Source organism: Tympanuchus pallidicinctus, unplaced genomic scaffold, assembly GCF_026119805.1.
Source record: "Tympanuchus pallidicinctus isolate F22 unplaced genomic scaffold, pur_lepc_1.0 scaffold21, whole genome shotgun sequence".
NCBI classification, from domain to species: domain Eukaryota; kingdom Metazoa; phylum Chordata; class Aves; order Galliformes; family Phasianidae; genus Tympanuchus; species Tympanuchus pallidicinctus.
In genome coordinates this window covers 5087188-5104152 of record NW_026294733.1, presented here as the reverse complement: position 1 = coordinate 5104152, position 16965 = coordinate 5087188, and the positions used below count along the sequence as shown (strand labels likewise).

The following is a 16965-nucleotide window of genomic DNA, read 5'->3' as shown; positions in this document are numbered from 1 at the left end:
TCTCTCAGGTTGCACAGGATGTATTAATTGATTGCTTTTCTTAGGTGGGCTCGTGCTACAATGGCCAGCCTAGGGCCGTCAGTAAGGCCTTCCCTGTTTGCGTTGCACCCCAGGCGTGGGAAGGTGCTGTTGTGCTAAGGCTGCCTGACACGGTTGTAGCAAGTTCCTGACTGGCTCGCCTGAAGCTGTTAACAAATCCTTTAAACTGATTATGGCTGTAAGTCACTCTGCTAAACGACCTTTCTCCTTAGTGACAGTTCTCTCTATTGCGTCCCTTGACCTTCCCGGTACCTGGTAGCAGGGCGGCTCCCCGCAGGCTGGGGCTTGCGTCAGTGCCACAAATGGCAGCTCTGTTGGAGCCTGGCAGCTGCTTCCCAGAGGGCAGAGCTCAGGCTTGGCAACATGATGTTGATTGGAAGTGGCTTGTTTTTCGCTTCCCGACATGCAAACAGCTCGCAGGATCCAAGCCGTGCTGTGCTCCGCCTTTCCTGGTGAGAGGTTCAGGGCTTGGCAGCTGCCTGCTCCCCACCCATCCCTTAGGGCTGTGGTGCTATCTGATGCCCCATCTGCAGCAGCTTCCCTGCCCACTGAAACCTGCAGGAAGGTGAAATGCAAGGAGCAAGTGGAGTACAGATGAGCTTAGTTTTTCTCAAGCACAAGGTGCTGCTTTCTGTGGAGCACGCAGCAGGAGAGAGCATACCCTGTGCTGCAGGGGGCTGAGCTCTGGTGCTGGCAGGGCAGCAAGGTGAGGAAGGCACTGTGTATGTGGTTAATGGCTACGAGCAGTCCTGCTCCTCTAAATAGCTCGCCAGCTGCTGGTGCTAGTTAATGGTGATGAGCTGTGGTCCTTGGGGGAATGTGAGGTGCTTGAGAACTGTGTTGGAAGAGGGGTTTTGTGGGATAGGAAGGAATCTAAGCCCCACGGAGCACCTTCCAGGAAATAAATGTTTGCACCCAAATCCCCATTCTAAGAGGGCAGGGCAGCCTGCCCTACAGATCATGGCTGCCTTCATTCTTGCCGCAGTAATCGGGAAACAGGGCTGACGTCTGCATCTCAGCCTCTGCTCAGAGTCGAAGGCTGAACCAGTGCCACGTCAGCTGTCTTGCAGCTTATGGTTGGCGTCTTCAGGGTGTTGTCCTGATCTGGAGACCTGTATGTCTGCTCTGGAGCCAGCTCTGAATGCTGGGCTAACCTGTGTGCTCCTCCTTCCCCTGCTGCTGGGAGCCGCCAGGTTTGGTGAAGCAGGCATGGTGCAGCCCCGCTGCAGGAGCTCACTGCAACCACAGATCACACAGGACATGGGCAGAGCTGGGGGCTGCATGCTCTCTGCCGGCTGCACAACCACATGTATGGTGCTTCACACACAGCGTCAGAATGAGGTCTTTAAGAGACCATTTTCTCTCTGCTACCTAATGCAGCTCGGTCCTGCTGCCCACTCAAAGCAGCCTTCTCCTTTCCAGGGTACCTGCAGCACGGGGCAAGGAAATAGCACAGCTTTCCTTTCAGGTGGAACTGAGCAGAGTAAGCTGCACGTTGCCTCAGCTTGCATCAGGAGGAGCAGGGTAGTCCTAGCATTCCCTCCAGTGCTGCCTGGTAGCTGGAAGTGCTGCTAGGAGAAAGGCGAGAGCAGTGCTGTGGCTGAAAGGTGTGAGCTGCCATGGCTGCACTGTCCCTGGGCAGGGCCGTGGTGCTTGGTTCTGTGCAGGAAGGAGCCCAGGGCATGGAGGCAGTGCCTGCTGCAGCTTTGCATGTCTGACTCCTGTGTCCTGTTGAACAAGTGCTTGCTGGGGAGGACCAGCACCCAACTCTGCAAGCTGAAACACTCACTCACTGCTCCTGCTGTTGGCAGGGTTTCATCAGGTGAATGCCCATGCCATCTCCTCTGCCCCAGGGAAATGAGTGGCCCCAGGCAGGTGCTGGCTTTCAGCTGGGCCTCTCACAAGAGGAGCTGGGAGCCCCCAGCCCTGCAGCCCCTTCCTATGTATTGCCTGGCTCCCTCCTGTTTCTGGGGGGGAGGGAGGGGGGAAGGGGGCGGAGGGTTGGCCCGTGAGGCCCGGGGAACAGAGCAGGGCTGGGAGGGTGAGCAGTGGAGGTGCTGGCTTCTTCCAGTGGAGCCTCTCCCATGTGGGAGCATGATGGGGAAGGCAGAGTGTGGCCCAAAGCCAGCTAGGAGCAGCGCACTGCAAGCACTGTGAGAAGCCATGGGCCCATCCCTGCAGCGTGAACAAAGGGCTGAGCTCTGCTGGCTGGCTGTGAGCACGGGCTGCTCCTCAGCTCAGTGCTTGTCTGAATGTGGGATGTGAACCAAATTCGTTCCTGTACTGCTTCTTTGTGAGAGCAGAAATGCACAGGAGGTTCCCAGACTGAGTTTCTCTTCCCCAGTCATAAAAACTTGTAGGGGATTTCTTGAAATACTCAGAACGGGAATGAGTTTCACTGTCCTGTACCAAACTGACACTCCTGCTCTACGCCATGCCTCCCAGCAGCCAGTTCCCTTCATCCCACTTAGCCCAGATTTCTAAGTAGGTCACTTGTTAATTGAGGGCAGGTATGGAGCTGCTGTGTTCCTCCTGGCCCTGATGGCCCCGCTGCGAGCTGCAGGGCCAGGGGTGGGAGGGGGGCCTGGTGCAGCCCCACTGCTGGTCGTGGCTCCAGCTCTGTGCTGTGTGAAGCTGGGAAGGGCTGGCCTGGCTCTCACCAGCTGTGCAAGGCTGAGCAGCTCGCTGCAAGAAACAGGCACAGACTGCAGGCACAGGCCCTTCCCTCAGCCAACACCCCTCTATTTGCATGGGGTTGCAGCGCAGAGGGGAAAATGTGCTTTGTGTATTCCTGTGCTAATTCTGCCTGCTCCCTCCCTCCTGCCCAGCCAGGGCCTGCAGGAAGCGCCTCATGGCGGCCCTGTGTATGCAGTGCTGTGCCAGCTGTGGATGTGGGCCAGGGGACAACTGTCACCTTCCCTGGGGGCACACTGTCACTGCAGCACCCCCAGAGGTGCCCCAGCAGTAAGGGGATGCCTGAGCGGCCCGGCTGTGTCCCGGCAGCTGCCTGCCATGCTTGTGTTTAGTTTCTCCCTCGTCACCATGCAAACAAGGGCGGGGGGGCCGGGCTGGAGCTCTGCCTGCCGCACGTGCCAGGCCCCGCATTCAGCCCTCCTTGCCAGCTCCAGTGATGCCTGAGCTGATTCCAAAGTCCAGAGTGGGAATGGGGTGGGAGGGGGAGGTAATGGGGGCAGTGCCGTGCCACGCAGGTGTGCTTGGATCACTGATGCCTCACAACAGCTGTGAGGCCCTCAAGGCTTGTGCTGCAGCCCGGCAGGAGCCATGACGGGTTGTGCTGGGGCAGGGCTGCACGGGGAGGATCAAAGCCGGCCCCAGCCGCCCCGGGCCCGGCAGTGCAGGCAGGGTGGTGGGAACTCGCAGCCTGCTGGTGGCTGCCGCTTCCCTGGTGGGGTGTGTGCTGCTTTCCCAGGCTGGGAGCTCGGCAGGGCCTGCTGAGCAGGTTGGGAGCTGCTGGGCCTGTTGGCCGGGGCGGGGACAGCCGGGAGCTGCTGACGAGGGGCTTTCGGGCGTTGCGTCGGATTGAACGTGCCCAGCCGTGCCTCCCGCTGCAGGGCAGGGCTGGGCACAGCCTTCCTGTGCCAGCAGTTGTGCTGCCCGGGTGCCCACGGGCACCGGCAAGTTCCATTCTCCCCATCGCAATGGGGCTGGGTCAGGATGGCCACGCTGTGCCCGCTGGGCTCCCGGCCGCCGTGAGGTGATCCTGGCCCCGTCCTGCTGAGCCAGCAGCTCCCTGCCCCAGCCACGCGGCAGCAGGCAGACCAGGAGGTGCGGCGGTGCTGCGTGGGCGCTGACTCAGCGGGCCGGGCGGGCGGCGGCGAGCCGGGGCTGGGAGCGGGGCGGGGGGTTCGCCCCCCTGTGCCTCCTGTGTGCGGAGAGGCTCCCAGGGTGCAGATGGGCTCAGCCGCCTGCCTGCTGCCGTAGGCACACGTGTGCGTCTGCACGCAGCCCTCCTCCCCCGAGCCACGCTGATCTCTGTAAATCTGCTGTGCAAAAAGCCTTTATCCTGCGAGACCTTCCCGGCAAAGGGCGAGGTGAGCGGATGCTCAAAGCCCCGCAGGGCACAACGCGGTGCTGCCAAGGAGCACAGGGGCACCCGGCGCTGGCTCTGGGGCAGCTTCACTGGATCCTCCTGCTTCCCCTCAGTGCCTGGCAGCGAATGAAAGCACTGCCTGGGCTCTGCCATGCCCCCCCTGGGCCCTGTGCCCAGAGGCCAGCGCTGGGCAAGGATTAGCTTTAAGCTGATTGCTGCTGCCTGTTGGGGAAATGCTGGGATGCTTTGCGGTGTGGAGGGAGCATGGCCGCCCTGGGGGGCTGGGGGCACAGCTGGGCTGCCGACTTGCTGGCCTCAGCCTCTCCAAGGGATGGCAGTGGGGCTATGCCCTGTTGTGGGCAGTGACCCCCAGCAGTATTATGAGGATTGGAGCTGTGGTTCAGCACACGTGGCTCTGGAGAGATGGGAGGGGGGAAAGTGAGAGCATTTTCCCCACAGCACGGGATGATTTAGCACTACAGAGCACTGCAGTGACAGTGACTTTGTAGGAATCTTGGAGGGGGAGCAGGGATAAGAAAGCTGCCCAAAAAAGGGAGCGTGGCAGCTTGGCCTTGCCTCCCAGAGCTGCTGGGAGGTCCCTGGGGCCACTGCTGCTCTCTGCAGGCGAGTTTGTCCTGCTAGGAGCAGGGAGAAGCCACAGTGCCCGCCTGCTGCCACTGCACCCAGCCCAGCCCAGCCCTTGTGTCCCTGCTCTGGGTGTGACTCAGTGCCAGCACTGCCCAGAGGGGGAAACTGAGGCACGGAGTAACGCCAGTGACTAACATCAGGGCTGTGTTTGGCAGAGGGCAGGTGTGAGTGCCCTCATGGCCATCAACACAGAGCACAATTCTACCCACCCACAGAGGCCTTGGGACCCTCTTGTTGCCTCAGAGAGGACTGTGCTGGCATGGGGCAGCAGGTCCCCACTTGGGAGCTTTGTGTATCTGAGCACCGATGTTGGGGAGAGGAAGGTGGGAATTCTCATTTTGGTGATATCTGTGAACCAGGAATAGTCCCAGGGAGAGCCACCCGCTGTTGGAGTGCGCTGGCTGAGATGTGCAGTGCTGGCAGGAGGGGCAAGGCCCAGCCCTGCATCTGCTCTGCAAGTCCTGCTGCTCCGCAAAGAAAAGGACAAACCTTCCTAAAATGCGCCATCCCAAAATGTCCCCTCCCTGTCCCACACTACAATGGGATGCTGGGGTGAGGCAGGGGTCTGTGCCTCAGTTTCCCTATCAGGAAAAACGGCTCGGTGCTCCACAGCTGCAGGCAGCCTATGCACAGCATTTGGGGATCACTGAGCACCAAGTGTCCCTGCCTGAGGTTCACCCCCAGCCACCGTGCTGCCCCGGGCTGTGATGCTGGTGGATGTGCAGCAGTGCAGAGCAGAGCCCCAGAGGCCCCGCAGCTGCTGGGGCAGCAGTTGTGCAGCATGTGGGGGGCAGGTCGGGAATTCGGCCTTAAACGACCCTTTTTGGCCAAGGATTGCCCATGTGGTCCAAACAGAATCCCTCTTTGATAAATATTCTGGCTGGGAAAAAAAGAAAAAAAAAAAAAAGAAAAAGAGAAAGAGAAAGAAAAAAGAAAAAAGAAAAAAAAAAGGAAACAATTAGAAAAAATAATAAAAAAATAAAAAATAAAAGAAAAAACGGAGTTGGCATTTCCTGCACTAAGTGCCGTATTTTTTTAATTTGTGTGTGTGTGTGAGAGAGAAAACCGCATGGCATTTAACCCCTCCTCCGCCAGCTGCAATCGAAACGAACTGCCTGCTCCGAGGCAGCACTGCCACCTGCTGTCCCTGCTGCTGTCCCTGCTGCTCCCGGCCCCCCTCCCTCCCGCACGATGCAGCCTGCCCTGGGCGGAGCGGAGCGCGGGGCACCGCGGGGCTTTGCTGCACGGCCGGGCGGTTCCGACATCAGCCCGCAGCGTCCCGCGCCGCTCCCCGCCCCAGAGAAACGGCTCCGACAGTTCCTTGCAGTAGAGACCTTTATTGGTACGGCTCGATGACGCGCATGCAGCCCCGCGGAGGGCACCGGCGGTGTCCGCCCGCAGGGCCGTGAGCGAGGGGCCGCCGTCTGCCCCGGCCCTGCGGGAGGGGACATTTCCTGGGCCGCTCCCTCCACCGCCCCACATCGGGGCTGCCCGGGGTTCCCGCTCGCAGCCGCGGCCCCGTACCTCGTCCCTGGCTCCTGCGGGGCTGCGGCTCCGCTCGGGGTCGGGCTGTCTCCAGGTGCAGAGCCGTGGCCCCAAGAACAGTATTTCCAGGAATCCCCAACGTAGCGCCTAAGGGATTCCTGGGAAAACTGGACCCTGAGAGCACGGCGACCGCGGCTCCCACCGGCCCCTGCCCTGCACAGCTGCTCCTCTGGCCGCTCCGTGTGACCCCGCTGTCCCACCCCTACACAGAGCTGGGAGATCTGGGGATCCTGACCTGGTGCAGGGGTGTTCCTGTGCCTCAAAGCAAACCTCCGCTCCTCTGCCCTTCAGTCACAGGGATACAAAGCAGAGGGCTGAACCCTGCCCCATGGCTGGGGGTCGGCAGCCCCTATGGGATCTTTGGAGGACACGTTGTGTGTCTGCAGGCTCCGTTCTCTATGCTTCTCCATCAGAGGCAGCGTCCAAAACACATCTGGGAGAGCCCCTGCTCCCACGGTTGGGGGCCCAGCCCCAGAGGCAGCAGAGGGGGGTGGAGCAGACCCCCACATCCAGTCATGAGCGGTGCTTCCCATCTCACTGCGCAGTTCCCACATTCCGTTGGCATCAATGCTCCCAGCAGGCGGCAGTCTGAGGGGTGTCGGGGTCCCAGGGCACAGTTCCTCCCTTCCCGAGCTACAGTGCTTCATCTCAGACTCCCAATTGACCAGAGATGCAGCACTGCACCTTGGGCTGGGAGACATGGAGGAGCCCCCGGCCGCGCTCGATGTGTGCTGCGCCACGCATGGCCGCGTGTGGCTGTTCTGCTGGGCATCACGGCTGCAGGATAGATGAGGCTGGGGGCCGGTGGGGACGGCCTGCGGCATCACACAGATAAACTGCTGTGCTTGGAGAAGGGCTACACACTGGCCACTACCGCATCCCAGTGTGTCTGTAGGGCTGCAGGATCTGGAACCTGGCCCAGCAGTGGGGAGTCACTGCCTGTGGTCTCAAACCACACGGATGTGGCTGCTGGGGTGCCTATAGAGTATGGGTCTGTCACTCAGCAGGGCCAGGACACCCCTGGGGTGATGTGGGATGCAGGTCTCACACAACGCATTCTCCCTGCATGCTGTTCCTTTGTGTCCCCTGGAGGACGAGGAGCATATGAAAGCCCTGCAGAGCCCTATCCCTGCCACCATCCCTGTCCTCTCCAGAGAGAAGCCTGCTGCTGGGCAGTACCTGTGGGAAGGCTTCAGTGCTGGTCCCAGGAGCTCAGCTGCAGGCAGGGCTGGAGGCTGTGGACGGACACCCCCTGCAACCCCTGTGTGGGCCCAAGGGAAAGGGTCTGGGGGGAGCAGGAGGAGGGGAGGATGGAGGGAGCAGCCAAGCACAGAAACCTCTCTTGCAGACGAACACTAACATCCTGAGTAACGCTAGAGCACGATAAACACACCATCCATCACAGCCATGTCCCACTGCCGGCCCCGGAGCGGCGGTGCTCCCAGCAGCCTGACGAGAAGCAGATGGTGCAGCTCCAGCACAACGCCCTGCATCCGGCACGGCCCCCCTGAGAGCACCCAGCTGGGAACCGGGCACCCACAGCCTCTGCTCGCCCCCCGCTCCCCCAGCCACCATCCCCCAGCTCCACAGCCCCGATTTAATGGGAAGAAAGAAAGGGAAGAGCCTCACGGCGCCCCAAACTCCATGCACAGATCACAGTGTGAGTCACCCAGGAGGGATGTCTGGGAGCCGCCTTTGCTGGCGCAGGCCGTCACTGCTCCCAGCTCGGGTCGGGCCAGCCCTGAGCACCGGCCAAGTGTAGGAACAGCCACGGGGCTCAGTGCCGTGGGGCAGCACTGCTCGCAGGGCCCCTTCTGACAGCCTGCTGCCCCATGTCAGAGCTCGGCCTCCCAGACCCGTGCACTCCCTGCGTGCAGCTCCCTGGGAAGGGGCTGGGTTGCTTTTAGCAGGGAGCAGCCCCAGGCTGAGCACTGCCCTGGGAGCCAGCCCTGTTCAGGGGGCTGCTGGGTTTGTGTGTGCTGCTGCCAGTGCCCAAAGGGCATCTGGTGTGGGTAGTACATTGGCATGCCAGCTCTGCCCTTCTCTCGCTGTCCGGGAATGTACAGTCTCTGTGCACCTCCAGCATCTCCAGTGATGGCTGCGTCCCTGGGTACTTCCATGGTCAAGGCTGTAAAAGACAGAGGGCAGCAGTCAGTGTGGAGTTGTGTGGGCAGTGAGCTCTGGGGTCTCTGCAGGTAGCCCCTCGACACCCAAGGCATGGCGGGCAGTTTCCTGCTGCAACACAACTGGGGACTCAGGTCTGATGTGAAACAGGGGGCAATCAGACACCTGGAGAGTGCCATGCATCCCTTGTAGGGCAAAGCACAGCCCATCTCCTGCCTGACCCAGCACCCCCTCCTCCCACTGCCTGCACATCACCACCCGGCCTCGTGCTCCCTTCCCCAGAAGCCGGGGCCAGACATCGCCCAGCCGTGACTGGGCCCTGCCAGCATGACAGGGTCCCCAAGCCACACCAGTGAGCACGGCATTCAGAACTTCCTTTCTCAGATGGGGACCTTCTCCAGCACAGCCAGTCCCCCTTGCAGCAGTGCCGGTGAACTCCCTCCCAAAGCGAGGCATAGCAGGCAGCTGACATTTGGGGACAGAGCCTCTGTTCAGATTGAGCCCAGTACACCCTGCTCCATGCATTGTCCCCAGCCCCAGAGAGCCACCAGAGGTGCCTTGCCCCAGCCCTGTGTGGTGGGCCTGGAAACAGCCCCCTCCCCACTGCCACCACCCCGACAGGCCCTGGCCAGTTCGGTAGGAAAGACTGGAATGGAGACTCCTCCCAGCCTGCAGTGTGGGGCTGGGGACCTCAGCTGCTGTCCCCAGGGAGGTGTTGGTGGGGGGAAGGAATGCCACAGAAGGCGGAGGAATGCACCAGGCTGTGCATCCCACCGGGCTGGGAAGGAAAACATCTGCTGGGAGCTCGCTGTGCCCGGAGGGGGTCTTGGAGAAGGAGGTGCCCCAATCTCTGCTGTGGTCTCCACCTCCTCAAGAGGGGCAAAAAAACCAACATGGCGAGGCCTGACCCGTCCCCTTGTTTCTGCTTGTTTCCAGTTTCACATGGAAGCAGGGCTCACCCCGGTGTGCAGGCTGCCACCCCCCGCTCCCCACGCTCCTATTGCTGCCTGCGAGAACAGCCGAGCGCAGCGCCTGGGGGCAGCGCAGCCACCCAACTGCAGCCGGGCAGAGGGCTCTGCCCCTCCAGCACACATCGCCGGAGCCAAGTGCTCAACCCTCCCAGGACCACAGTGTATGAGGAGGGGTCAGCCCCCAGGCATTGCTGCAGCCCCCAGCCCTGCTGTAGGAGCGCTCAGAGCGGCACCTCAGCCTTCCCACAGCCCCCGGACACGCTCGCACGCCGCTCCCTGTTGCAGCGACCACGCACTATGAATGCCATCAGCCCGTTTGCTCATCCCTCGCTCGCGTGGGCGCGGATGTGCTGTGTGGCTGCAGGGAAGGGCGCTGCCAGCCGCCACCGTGTGCCCTTTGAAGGGCCAGGCAGGCTGCTCCCTGTGCCACCCCATCCCACCGGCCCCACGGGCGCTGCCCCGCGCTCCTACCCACGCTCACCTCCGCCTCTGCTCCGCGGAGCCGCGTCCCTGGCTGGGCGAGCCGGCAGCGCTGGGCTGCGTCAGAGCCCTCCCCACAGTTACAACACTGCGCCCTTTCCCCTCTCTGCAGCGGCCGCTCCTGCAGGAAATGTCCTTTTTTAATAACAGTTGGGATTTGTTTCCTCCTTGAAATTCCCCGGCCTTTTTCTCCAGCGACGAGGGCCCCGTCCCAAGTATTGCTTCAGCCTGGGCCTTGAGGTGGAAGCCTCAAACCTCAGGAGGACTCTTTCCCGTGGTAGGAGAGGACAGGAGCTCAGGCAGCATCAACACCACGTGCTCCTATCTGGCTCCGGTGCCCCCCAGCCGAGCCACCCTCCTGGGGGTCCAGCTGTGACCCCTGGTGCCACGTCCAGCGGGTTGAGCCCCCACTGTGTGGCAGCCGGAGAGGTGAGCGCTGCCCATGGGCACCATGCAGTCCATGCGCAGTGCCGTTGCTGACAGCAGAGGCCAGAACTGTGGAGGGGTCAGCTCTTGCTCACTCATCTCTTCAGGGACTGAAGCCACTGAGCTATGAGAGCAGTCCCAACCAATGGATGCTGCCTTCTATGGCTCTGCATGCAAGACCCGCTGGCCCAGGCAGCTCCTTCCATGGAGCTGTGCAGAGCACTGGCCCAACCGGCACCTCCATCCCCTCAGCCCCGATGGCCTCCTCCCTCCTTCCCTTGCCTATGTGGTATTAAATCAAAGGTTTATGAGAAAATGATGGGGCCAAGGGAGATCCTAATCTGGTCACAGGCTGATTAACCCCGAGTTCAGGCTGCGGTCCTGATGCTCAGCTATAAATAGCTCTGCCTTTCCTTTCCCATCCTCCTGCCGGGGCTGCAGAATTTCTGCCCTTTTATGGTCAAAAAGGCAGATTTGGAGCCTGTGCAGCCCACATCTCCCATGCTGGGGGCGAGCCAAGGGGGCCCAGGGGGATGCTGCTCTTTCTCTGTGGGTTTTGCTGGGATAAATTATGATGCCAAGAACAAAGGAGCAGGTCTAGGGGGGCTGCTTCTCTGTCTTGGAGCAGGGGATGGGTGCAGAGGGAAGGATGCGCCTGGTTTGTGCTCCTTCCAGGGCACACTGTCTCCTCTTGGAGCCAAATGGCCTCATCTGGTGTCTGTGCATCCCCAGCAGGGCTCGGGGTGGTGACGCCATGGAGAGAGCAGACAGGTGAGCAGTGTCTTGGAGTGCCACTTCCAGGCTGTCAACCCCAGTGGCACTTCCCCGTTGGTGACAGTGGACAGCAGGATAGTCCCTGTGCTCCTGGCATGGCAGTTTCTGCCAGTGGGAAAATGCCTTCTTGTCCCCACTACAGCACGGCTGGCTTTGCTTTGTCCGTGCAGGTGGACAGGTGCTGCTGGCTGTGCAGGGGGAGAAAAGCTGCTCAGCACCACTGGAGCTCAGCAGGGCTGAATGAGCGATGGGATCTGTGCAGACACATGGCCAAGGAACAGCAGAGCTGCACAGCAGCCTGACCTCCTCTGCAGCTTCCATCCATCGCCTTTCCCACGGCCTCACTTCTTCCTGCTGCCTCCCAGTCAGCCACCAAAACCCCCGTCCTTATCTCGCTCCCCACGCATGGCAGGACTCAGCGCCATCTCCCCCAGCCTCCCCATCCCAGCAGGACGGTGCGCTGGGGATGGGGCACCGTGAGCCTCCCTGACACCAGGGGCAGCAGGAGCGTGGGAGCAGTCCAGGCCAGCCCTGCTGTGCTGTTTACATGGCACATTCCCGGTCCAGAGGAAGTGGTGCAGGGGTGAAGTCCCTGCGGGGGGGGCCTTCACGTCACCGACCCCCAGACCCCTGAGGGGAAAGGAGCGCAGAGCAAAGCTCCCCAGTGAGGCTTCTCCCACACAGCTCTGGCAGAAGCAGGGCTTCTCCAGCATCCACGGTGTTCCCTGCTGCCTCCAGCTCTGCTCCTCGCCCTCCCTGGCCATGAGGCTGCCGGTCCTGGGGCACAGTGAAACACCACCAGCCGAGCTCCAGGTTTCTGTCCACAAAGGCATGGCCTGGAGCTCATGGGGCTGTCAGCACTCCTTGCTGCTTATCGGGGCTTTATCATCTTATCTCTGCTCCAGCAAAGGAGCGGGGCAGCGCTGTGCATGTACACATGGCCCCAGCTTGGCTCTCCCAGTCACGCTGAGCCCAGTTTGTATGAGACACCACACTCTGAAAGAAAATACCCCCAAATTAGCCAGGTCCCTGTGAGGAGACAAAGCACAGAGGATGATCCAGCACAGCGCTGAGCTCACGCTGGCTCTCAGATTGCCATCTTCCTGCCAAGCCCCCAGAGCTGGGCTGCCCCATGCACACCCTAGGGGACATGTGCCACAGTCACCGCAGGAGGCAGAGCCCTGCACAGGCCCCAGATACTGAGGCTGTGCTGTTCCGTCACCACAGTAAAGCAGGAGCATGAAAACATTACTGAGCCTGCCTCAAAGGGACAGTTCAGCCCGCAGCAACTGATGCAGCAATCTGGGTGCTCCCTTTCATTTTGGGAATCCCTCCTTGGTGTTCCCGTTGACACCGCTGTGGGGCTGCAGAGGGCAGAGCCATGCTGGCAGCAGCTCACTGCTGTGGGACAGACAAATGTAGGCATGAGCTGCCCTCACACTGTTGGCTGCAGCAGAGCAGCAGGGTCAGCACCTTCCCTGCAGGTCCAATGAGTGGAACAGTTCACCATAGCTCAGCTATGGGTGAAAGGGAGAAGGAAAGGAAGGCGAAATGCGTGCGGATGGAACCCCGGTGAGGAGTCTTGGCTGGAGAGAAGACTTGTCCCCAGGTAGCAGCCAGCAGTGAGCTGGTCCTGCAGAGAGCACCACTATGGCCAGGTGTCCAGCACAGAGCACCTGCATGAAGCACAGTGGGTCCCAGCCCCCACACACAGCTCATATGGGCTGCAGACCCTCATCTGAGGGATGCTGCTCACTCACCTCCCTGCACCTCCCAGACCCCACAGTGGGGAACAGCCCTGCAGAGTAGGGGCAGGCACACTCATTCCCTAGAGTCAGGGCACACAGCTCATTGCTGGCACCCACAGCTCCTGCTGTCCCATGGGGAGCCTCAAGAACTGCTGGGATATCCCACTGTCCTGCAGCCACAGGGAAAGGGTCTCAATAGACCGCCTTCATGGTGATGCCCTTTGCAGCTCACACCCGCACACAGAGGTCACTGAACTGATTCAGGGCTTTGCAGCAATCCAGAAGTGCCCACCCCCATCAAAGCGTGAAAATCCCCAACTCCTCCAGCCAGCACTGAGCAGCTCCATCCCTCACCTGTGCCCAGCAGTGGGAAGATGCCTTCTTCAGCATCCTCAGCCATAGTGCTGGAGCCCAGGTTGGGTCCCACTGCACTACTCTGCCCCACAGGGCAAGCTCTGCACCGCGCTGTGGCTTTCCCTGCCCTGTGCTGGCATACAGGTCTGTGTGCTGCTGACTGCAGGGGTGAGTGTGCAGCTGAGATTTGGCTGCTGCTGCTGGGAGAAGTCCCTGTCCCATCCCAGGGTCTGGGCTGGGGTCTCTCTGCTGCAAGATGGGAACTCACTACCGTATCCCTGGCACAGGGTCAGCCCTCGGCTTCTCCCCTTGGCCTCCATGGCAGTGTCATGCCAGTCTGGCACGTGCTGTGCGCTCTCTGAGCCAAAGTGCCCGGGGAGCTGTGGGGACTCCCCAGAGCAGGCAGCCAGCACAGCCCCAGTGCCGTGCAGGGGTGCTGTGCAGGGATGCCGGCTAGGAGAAAGGGCTCTGAGCGAGGGAGCAGCACTGCCCAGCACCACTGGCTGCAGCGTACTCTGGTTCCCAGCAAAGCCTCCCCCCGCACAGGGTCTGTTCTTTCCTCCTCCGTGTGAGTGTGTGTGTGTAGCTGGCCAAGGTCAAAGGATGGTGAAACGGCTCCAGAGCTCAGATTTCCAGCCTCTTGCCTCATCGTTTGCTATCCGACTCCGGCGCGCTCCCACAGACATGAGCAGCTTGTGCTGCTTCTCCCCCGCATCGGTTTCAGCTCTGCAGCTGCACCCCACAGCACCGCACCGTGACCAGCCTAGGCAGATGCCCACAGCTGGCAGCCCCTCTCCTGCCATGGGTCTTACGGAGCATTACAGCCCCAGTTCCCACTAAGCATTACAGGGGCAATGCGATGCCCAAAGTCACCCTCCCACCCACCCATGCATGGGGATGGGGATGGGTAGAGGCTTTGCTGGGAATGAGCCTCGGAAAATCCTGATCAGGCACAAGGCCGATCCTCTGTTAGAATAGAAAGGGAGACCAAGAAAATGAAAAAAAAAAACCAACAAAAAGCTCTTAATCATCTCCAGACTGCCTCTTGACAAGCGTGGAGGGAAATGCCACTCCATCCAGGAGCCACCCAGAGCTGCAGCCTGTCTAGACACAGCCTTCCCCAAATTCCTGCTGATAACTGCTTAGGAAATCTATGGCAGAGGCTTGTGTGTGTGTGTGTGTTGGAAATGAGCTTGTCTTCCATCAGCCCAGTGCTGTGGGCTGGGGCCGTGGCTGGGCAGGAACAGCATTGAGTCCCTTATCTGGGGGCATGGACACCTTGCTGGGGACTGCACAAAGGCACCGAGTGCCCTGCGCTCCCAGGCCAGGTGCTGCAGGGATGGCAGCCACGGGGCTGGGGTCCTCACAGCCCGGCCTTCTCTGTGCCTCTGTTTCCCCATTGGTGTGGCAGGGAAGGAGCTGCGTGGAGGGAAGGTGATGGGTCAGGTTCCTGGAGAGACGTGTCCAAAAGTGAAACACCGGCACGGCCTGTCGGAGCACCTGATGAGTGCTTCAGGGCTTTCGATGTAAAGTTTTGGTACGAATGGAGCCAATAGTAACGTGAGCGTTGCATGCGCGCAGCCTGGGGAGCGATGTGCACCGGGCCGTCCTTCACCAGCGCACACAGTGCAAAATGAGCACAGTGACAGGGCCAAGGCAGAGCGGAGCCGCTCCTCACTGCCGCTTCCCAGGGACTCACAGTGGGACAGGGACAGCCTGAGACTGTGGCACCGTGGTGTCCCAGAAGCGCTGAAGTGTCTCAACCGCTGCCACCGTGCCCACTGCAGCCCCAGGCATGGCTCCTGTGCTGTGACCTCAGCCCGCTTCCCCCCAGCTGGCGGCCGCCTGCCCAGCAGCAGTGCCCAGCGAGCGGCCTTGTTCTTTGCAGAGCCGGCCCTATCCTGGCTTCTTACTGCCCTGCCATCATTTCTATCCCAGGTGCATGCACAGCAATCCCTCCCCTCATCCCACAGGATCTCTTCTGCCTCCACACGGTTGCCCCACATGCCGCTCACCCCACGTGCACCCCCTGCAGCATCGCCAGGGCGCATCGGGGGCTCCTCCGCTCAGTACTGCACCGAACGAGGGCACCCCACGCCATCCCCTGCTGCTGCCCTCTGCCCCACGCCATGCCCACCCCCACGCGTCCCACGGGCACCTACCTGCCACCCTGTCCCACATCACCGCGGGGCGCGGGCACACAACTGCCACCTCCTCCTGTCCCATTATAACCGGCACTGCGGCCCCACACTGCCCGCTGGGGTTTTTTAAGCAGCTGGCATGGGAGTGCTGGGCGAAAACTCCTTCCATGCGGCTCAGAAGCTGGAAAACCTTTTTCTTTTTACCTTATATGAGCTGGAGAAGGAGGCCAGGCTCCGGCGGGCGCATCTGTCAGGGGCGCCGCGGGGACCCATTGGCTGGGGTGCCGTCACGTGGCCCCGCGCCCTGACCCGCCGCCGCTCAGCTGAGTGTTGGTTTTACCCCCTAAGGAAGGGCCGCTTGACAATTTTCATATTTCTTCTAAATTTGGAGATTTCAGACAATGCTGGGAGGCTTGGCTCAGGATGCCAGAGGCCCATGTGGAAGTCATTAAGTCCGAGAGGGAGAGCAGGAGAGAGGGGGAGAGCGGAGCGCGGGAAGGAGGGGTGCGGGGCGCGGGGGGAGGAGGTGGGAGCAGCCAGCCCTGCTCCTGGGAACGACGGGGACGCCTCGGAGAGAGCTGCCTAGAGGTGCTGGATCCCCGCAGCCCCTGCCCATGCTGCTCCGTGGGTCTGGGGGCTGGCAGCGGGGCAGAGCGGGGCTACAGCGCGCTGATACTGGCGGCTGTCCCACTGGGGGAAGGAAGCGGAGATGCTCCCTGGCCCGGCTTGTGGTTCCCATCACTTTGAGGAGCTCCATCTGGCCTGGGAAAACAGCGTTCCGGCAGCCACGGGGCCGCCCGCACGCACAGGGCCGGCCGTGGCCATGAGCGCCTGAGTTTTGCAGATAGCACCCGGTGCCCACAGCCACTCCGTGGGCTCACCACCAGCCCCAGCCACTTCTGCTCTTGGCAGCAGTGCCCTGTGTGGCCCCAGCCCCGATGATGCTCTGGCTCAGCATCCATTCCCAGGCGGTTCCTGGGAAGGGCATACATTGCCAGCCTCCAAGGGCCCAGGGTCTGCAGAGAGGACACCCATCCCCATCACCTGTGGGCTGCAGGCAGCCCCAGATCTCAGACCAAGGTCTCTGTGCCCTTGTGCCAGGCTTTGTACAGCATGTCAGCATTTGGTGTCTTCCTGTCCCCTGCAAGGCAGAGCTTGGGAAGGTCCCTGGGAGGCTAAGCAAGAAGAGCAGGGTCAGTGCGTGTTGAGGGGCTGGGAAGCGTACAGCCATGCTGACCCCAGCGATGCTCAGCACCTGCCCTTGTGCAGGACACCCTGTGCTGGTACTGGACTCAGCCCCACACTATCAGCAGTGGCTACTGGTACTGGTCTGGCTGAGCCATGCTGAGCACCACACACACTGGGAGCACAGCATCTTGCTGCTGTCTCCTGTTCAGCCCCTGCTGTCGGTGGGCTGGCTTTGAGTAAAGCATGGATAAATGCTGCCATTAAACAACGCCTATAATTAGAAACCAGGTTTCCTAAATGAAGTGAAAAATGTAACGTTAGCCTCTGTTTGTTCTCTGGATGCTGCTCTCTTGTTCCATGACCCAGTGGGGTCATGCCCTGTGGTTTCTAAGAAGCCTTAATAAGGTAATGTTTAGGAGGTTACTATCTTTACAGCTCTTGTCTTATTACAACTCCATAAGAAAAACATTTACGGC

General features: G+C 61.0%; 1 long non-coding RNA gene across 1 annotated transcript; it reads right to left on the bottom strand.

The window, feature by feature from the left end:
• Window positions 1-6055: 6055 nt before the first annotated feature.
• Window positions 6056-15519, bottom strand: LOC128081515 (uncharacterized). Its single transcript, XR_008207211.1, has 3 exons — window positions 15323-15519; window positions 9850-9979; window positions 6056-8389 (listed from the first exon to the last, which is right to left on the bottom strand). It is a non-coding gene; the product is annotated as an uncharacterized LOC128081515 (long non-coding RNA).
• Between the last annotated feature and the right edge of the window lie 1446 nt (window positions 15520-16965).